This window comes from Scylla paramamosain, chromosome 37, assembly GCF_035594125.1.
Source record: "Scylla paramamosain isolate STU-SP2022 chromosome 37, ASM3559412v1, whole genome shotgun sequence".
Classification (NCBI taxonomy): domain Eukaryota; kingdom Metazoa; phylum Arthropoda; class Malacostraca; order Decapoda; family Portunidae; genus Scylla; species Scylla paramamosain.
This window is the reverse complement of record NC_087187.1, coordinates 15,765,392-15,772,107: the sequence shown is the minus strand read 5'-3', so window position 1 is coordinate 15,772,107 and position 6,716 is coordinate 15,765,392. Positions and strand designations below refer to the sequence as shown.

At 41.2% G+C, this 6,716-nt stretch overlaps 1 non-coding gene across 1 annotated transcript; it reads left to right on the top strand.

Annotated features, from left to right (window-relative positions):
• The first annotated feature begins 6,023 nt into the window (after positions 1–6,023).
• Positions 6,024–6,095, top strand: Trnad-guc (transfer RNA aspartic acid (anticodon GUC)). The gene has a single exon. It is a non-coding gene; the product is annotated as a tRNA-Asp (tRNA).
• The last annotated feature ends 621 nt before the right edge of the window (positions 6,096–6,716 follow it).

Sequence of the window (6,716 nt, the reverse complement as noted above, 5' to 3'; positions counted from 1 at the left end):
CATAGACGTCCAGCCCTTCAGGAAGTAAACAGACCAGGCAGACAAGCCACAGAACGCCTAGTTTCTGATCTTTCTAAAATTTCTGGTTGGGGCAGAGCAAATTTGGTATCGTTCAATGCCTCAAAAATTCAATTCCTCCATCTATCAACTGGACACAACCTTCCAGACAACTATCCCTTCATTTTCAGTGACACTCAACTGTCCCATTCTTCTACACTGAACATCCTCGGTCTGTCCTTTACTTATAATCTATACTGGAAATTTCACAACACATCTCTAATTGAAATAGCTTCTATGATGTTAGGTGTTCTGAGACTTATCCGCCAGTTTTTCTAACCCCTCTCACCTAGCTGCTAACTCTTTACATGGGGCTTATTCGTCCATGTATGAAGTATCCTTCACATATCATGGGGAGAGGGGAGGGTTCCTCTCATAGGGTGGAATCACCTGTCTTCAGTTCCTTTCTCATTGGCGCAATGTATTATCTCTAGCTGTCTTCTACCGCTATTTTCGTGGGAACTCCTTTTCTAATCTTGCTAATTGTATGCTTTCCCTCCTTCCGCGGCCTCGCTGCACAAGACTTTCTTCTTTCTCTCACCCCTATTCTGTCCACCTCTCTTATTCTCAACCATTCATCCCTTTCTCTAGTAAACTCTGGAATTCCCTGCATGCTTATGTATTTCCACCTTCCTATGACTTTTTTTTATTTTTGTTGTCCTTTGCCGGTGTCCCTCCTACATAAAAATAAAGTTTTAGTAATTGTTTTAATTTCTCAAGTTGTAACATTCGAGAAACAGAGAAGAATATTTAAATAAGAAAACCAAAGGCGATGAGTGTGATTATAGATATTCAGCGTGTCTTTCATAATCGTCGTCCTCTCATCCCGTGCGTCCTGTTCACCGCCGCTTGTCCGTCCCGCCGGCCACTCCTGCACCAGAGGCTTCGCGTCCGCCATAGCTTAGTTATAATTTTTAATGTGTTTCAAAGACATTTTATTTGTTTATTTATTTATATTTTCCATCATTTGCAAGGAAAACAAACCATCCTTAGTTTTGTCACTGCCAGGTTCGGCGTCCTTGCCTCTTGACAGTGCCACTGTCGTCTCTCCGCCGGTATGCCTGTCTGTGTTTACCTGAATTCGCCGTCATTGCACCCAAGACATGTTTTAACGAGATAGACATATAGCTTTGTGTGTGTATGTGTGTGTGTGTGTGTGTTATTTGTGTGTGTGTGTGTGTGTGTACAGGCCTAAGCAAGAAAAAAAGGTCGGTAAATGGTGTGAATCTTTGTTTTTATTGTCCTTCATGAGCAGCACAGAGGTGGTGCCATACACACTTGTTAGGAGGACGCCTTGGGTCATAAGCGCCACACAGAAGACTATCTCAGTACAATAGACAACTACCATCCTGAACCCTTCTGAAAAAAAAGTTCACTACAATGCATAATCAGCATCCTCCACACCGTCGCGAGATCTCTGTCTACTTGACAAAGGCTGAGTGGGAGACCCGAGAGCAGAATGTGTTTGAGGAGCCAGATTCTATGATTATAATTTTTATCATTAACTTAATTCTTTCCCTTCTTCATCCACTACCACCACCACCACCACCACCAGCAAGCACACTACCCAGCACACTGCTACACTACATTCCGCCATCCACCATTCCCTCCCAGCAAACCTTACAAAGCACCGTCTTTCCTCAGATCGACTTGGCTCTCCCTCACACCTCTGATCCACTGGCATTGTGGCTTGACGCTTTCTTAAACATGTCATTTACAACCATCCCCCTACGTGCGTTACATGGCGTGGTGTAAACAATCCCCTTCTCGTCTCTCTCCTCTCTTTCCCTCTCCCATCCACCCACCGCCACTACACTTCCCTTTGCACTCATTCACAACATTCCATCACTTCATCCCACCCTACACTCCCTCCTTACCTCCCACTAAGTCCCACATCACCTTTCATTACCCGCTCGTTGTCTTCTTCCTCAGCTCACGTGACCTGCCTAATGGTTCCCCCACTCACTCCTTCGCTTCCCTTGACGCGGCTTTTAAATTATTCATAACTCTCCCCTTTCTACGTGCATTACATTTCCTGCCACCATTTTTACTATTCTTACCTTTCACCTCTCTGTATTCACTCCACCTAATCATCCTTGCAGTGCCATCAATGTTTCCTTACTCTTGTACAGCAGCCTACTGACTGATGATGATGATGATGACAGTATGACGTTTGTTGCTGCACCTGAGGCAACATTAACGAAATTAGTGAACAAATAATAAAACTACAAGCCTTGAAAAGTTTTAACTAAATCACCCGCGTTACTGTATGGTGGCCTTTGAAACAACATGTACATTTGCACCAGACCTTTCATGAGGCTTGATGAGAAGCCATACCATTCAGAAAGTTACTGGCCCTGGATTCACATGTCGTGGTGATTTACTGGTTTGTAATTGACCTGAGGTATGGCAGATCTAGTCTATAGTGTTATGGAACAGTGCCCTGCCGTGACGGGTCATCAACTGCCGCCACTTTATCGCGTAGACCTGAATAATACGACCATACTTGCCTTCCTTCGAAGACCTTTTGGTAATCTACACTTAAGGCGTGATGGGAATTCTCGGTATTTCAAAAAAATAACTGAAAATATACGACCCTGTACTTGGTCCACTTAAACGCATCTCTCCTTCAGATAAAAATGTATCGTTAGTAACATAATGGAAGTTGTAGTTGTGTTCAAGAAACAACTCAAAATATATGAGCCTTATCATCTCTACGTGGTTCACTCTGCTGCATTTGCTCTTCAGCTCAGCGAATTATGTTTTAAAAGCTTGATACTTGCTCTTGGTAGATGCCACGAAGAAATTAAAAGGACAACTTATGAAGCAAAAAGTGCCTTTCAGAAGAGGAGAAATACAGTATGTGACAGACACTTATCAACGGCAACAAGAGAAAAGTTAAAACTTGTGCATGGCTTGTGCCGTTATAGGTGTGGATAACAACCTTGGAAAGAGAAAACAATGCACAGAGACCTGAAATAAAGCAAATCGTTTATTAGGGGTCATTTTTACCAGTGTTAAAAGTACAAGTTCCGGACTGATATATTTGGCGCTGGTCAGACTTCACCTAGATTATGTTGTGCAGTTCTGGTCTCCATGGTACAGGAAGGACAGAGGTCTGTTAGAATCAGTGTAGAGAAAAATTGCTAAAGGATGCAGGGGTTGAAGAGTATTCTTACGAAAGGAGACTGAAACTTTTAAACTTACATTCCTTAGAGAGGTGTAGATTAAGAGGCAACGTGACAGAGGTCTTTAATTAAGTAGTGTAGGGAATATAACAACATTGACATAAATCAGGCTACAACAAGAAATAATGGGCTCAAGCTTGAAAAGTTAGATGAAAAAAAAAAAAAAAGAGAAAGGAATTGGTTCTCAAATAGATGAATGGAATAGACTCAGTAATGAGGCTGTTAGTGCTGAGTCACTGGTGAGCTTTAAAAGAAGATTAGAGGAATTCATGAATAAGGATGATAGATGGAAATAGGTGTGTTTCATACAGGGACTTCCACATGTAAGCATTAAGTCTGATGGTGTTTCTTGCAGCTCCACTGCAATTAAGTGGAGTTATTTTTCTTATGTTCCTATGTTCTTCTTAAGCAAATAAATAGAGAGAAAAAAAACTTGAGGTATTTCAGAAGTGGCGCTAGCAAAGAGTTTTGTACATTTTTTGGGACAGAGAATATCAAATGAAGCAGTGCTAAGAAGAATGAACGAGAAGCGAATTGCTGCAAATAAGAAAGGAAGACGAATGCGTTATTTAGGACATGTTATGAGGAGAGGAAAGACTCAGAATCTGAGTTGAACGGGAAGAATCCCTGGTAATGAAGCAAGAGGCGTTCAAAGAGAGAAGGCTAAGGATGTCACAGTAAGGGCAGCGAAATCCATAAATACGGTTGGACATTTGCGAAGAAGAGAAGACAGGAAGGTGCGGCATTCCCTGGTCGTCACCGTCTTGAGGGGCACGGCACTCTGATAGTTCGATATGTTGACATCTGTTTTCCACTCGACCCTTGATGACCTCGCCGCTTATACAACATTCCCCGCAGCCTGGCGGTGCCTCCTTCCTTGCATTTCAAGGACAAAGGCTTAGTGCAGTAAGTGAGGCAAGCGTTGTGCGTTTTCTTGAATCTCATCAGACTCGGCAATCATTTATCACGTGTCACGCCTCAGTATTATTGCACGTTTGGTGTTATTCATCCAGAGCCATGTCACGACCGCTCCACTGACAACACTGTCATCGCTCACATTCTTGCCAATTATGGGACTGACAGATCAAGCAACGACTAAGTTACTGTCACGCCACCATTGCTATTCCAATGTAGGACAAGAGAAAAGGAATGTATGGTTTCGTCACGTAATGGAATAACAGAGGTGGTATGGCAGCAACTTTGTTCATTGGTTCGTCTTAATAATCACGGCATCGCCAAGAGTAGTGAAGGTGACGGAGCTAGTGAAGTGGTCATGACATAGCTAGAGAAATCTTTTCTGGCCGGACCAATTCAAAGAAATTTACTGGCAGGGAAGAAGTGTGAGATTTTATACATAATCACAGGAGTATCCTAAACACCTCGTGCATCCATAGTTTACAGTAATCTTGATCTTCAGAATGCAAGGAGGAAGGAGGCACCGTGAAGAGGGACATTGAGGTTGTGGTTATGGGCGCAGCGAGGTCATGCAAGGTCATGTAGAAGGCATTTGGGAGGGTTGTAAGCATCTTTATAAACAGTGACTTGATTCCTCGATAAACAATAAACTTTGATAAGATAAGGAGGCACAAACAAATTATTGATATATTCACAATTTAATGATAACATTTAATGATTACATTTGCATTAACGCAAGTTTTCTTCTTCTTCATCTTCATCTTCTTTTCTTTTCCTTTCCTTTCCTTTCCTTTCCTTTCCTTTCCTTTCCTTTCCTTTCCTTTCTTCTTCTTCTTCTTCTTCTTCTTCTTCTTCTTCTTCTTTTTCTTCTTCTTCTTCTTCTTTCCTTTCCTTTCCTTTCCTTTCCTTTCCTTTCCTTTCCTTTCCTTTCCTTTCTTCTTCTTCTTCTTCTTCTTCTTCTTCTTCTTCTCCTTCTCCTTCTCCTTCTTCTTCTTCTTCTTCTTCTTCTCCTTCTCCTTCTCCTTCTTCTTCTTCTTCTTCTTCTTCTTCTTCTTGTGGGCAAAACCTAAGGTAACGTTTGATCTTATAAACAAACCGATGAAAGTACTGATATATTTTGTGTTTCATCATTATCAGAGGGTGAGGGGACACGACTCTCACCTCAAACAGACTAATGAATTTGCTGTCTTGAATCCACATCATCATCATCATCAGCCTCTAAGTTAGCCTTCTTTTCCACAACTTCCTCCACTCGTGTGTGTCGCGAGCCTGTGCACTCCAGGGCGACCCGGCAATAACTGCACAGTCCTAAGAGAGAATGACAAACACTAAACACTCGTAAGCAGCCAACGCCTAAGTTCAAACAAGTGAACGATGGGTGTCTGGTTCTCACATCATTCTTGCCTCAGTCACGTGTCATCTGTCAACCGTTCTTTGTTTTCTAGAAGTCTTTATCATTTCTCTTCATACTGCGGCTTACCTTTGACTTTTTCTTCTTATATTTTCTTTTGTGACGGCGCTCGTCGACCTGTCAGTCTCCTTTGTTTCTTAAAGAGGCGGAGACTCTTGATAGGCTTTGGTCTCGTCCTGAGTTGCCGTCTTTACATGTCATCAAGTTTCTGTCCGGCCTTTGTTTTTGTTTGCAGGATGTCATGGCTCCACTTAATTGTTACCAGGTTTCTAAGAACTTACAGGACGTTACGCCTCCGGATACCTATCTGCAGGTTCCTAAGAACTGATTTTTTTTTTTTTTTTACACACTGTAGTGTAGTGTACTTTTTACACACGTAGTGTAGTAGTTAGCACGCACGGCTCATAACCAAGGAGTCCTGGGTTCGAATCACAATTATCCAAAATTAAAATTCCTCGGTAGTATAGTGGTTAGTATCCCCGCCTGTCACGCGGGAGACCGGGGTTCGATTCCCCGCCGGGGAGGTACACATACTTTTAAACAATGAAACTCTGGTAGGTACAGGGTACGAGAAAGATTTAGGAGTTATAGTTAGCTCTGAACTCCGTCTAGGGAAACAATGCATAGAGGCCAGAAACAGGGCAAATAGGATATTAGGATTAATTTTTAGGAGTGTTAAAAGCAGAAGGCCGGAAGTAATATTAAAGTTATACTTGGCGCTGGTCAGACCTCATCTAGACTACGCTGTGCAGTTCTGGTCCCCACATTACAGGAAAGATATAGGTCTATTAGAATCAGTACAGAGGAGAATGACTAAAATTTATTCTGTACACGAAAAACAGACAAAATTTCTTTGACTATAGTATTATGTAATAGTACTAGCATCTTGAATTATATAATAATATATATATATATATATATATATATATATATATATATATATATATATATATATATATATATATATATATTGCTTAAAGTCAAAACAACAATAAACTTACATGTGCTTAATACCATAATTTTTTTGAGACCTGAAGTACTTCCTACTGTTTTTAATTTTTATTTCAAGAATTTGCGTAACACCTTTTACTGGTATTCTGTAATTAACCTCAAGCGTCTTCTGTATTAGTAATATCTGTAAGGAA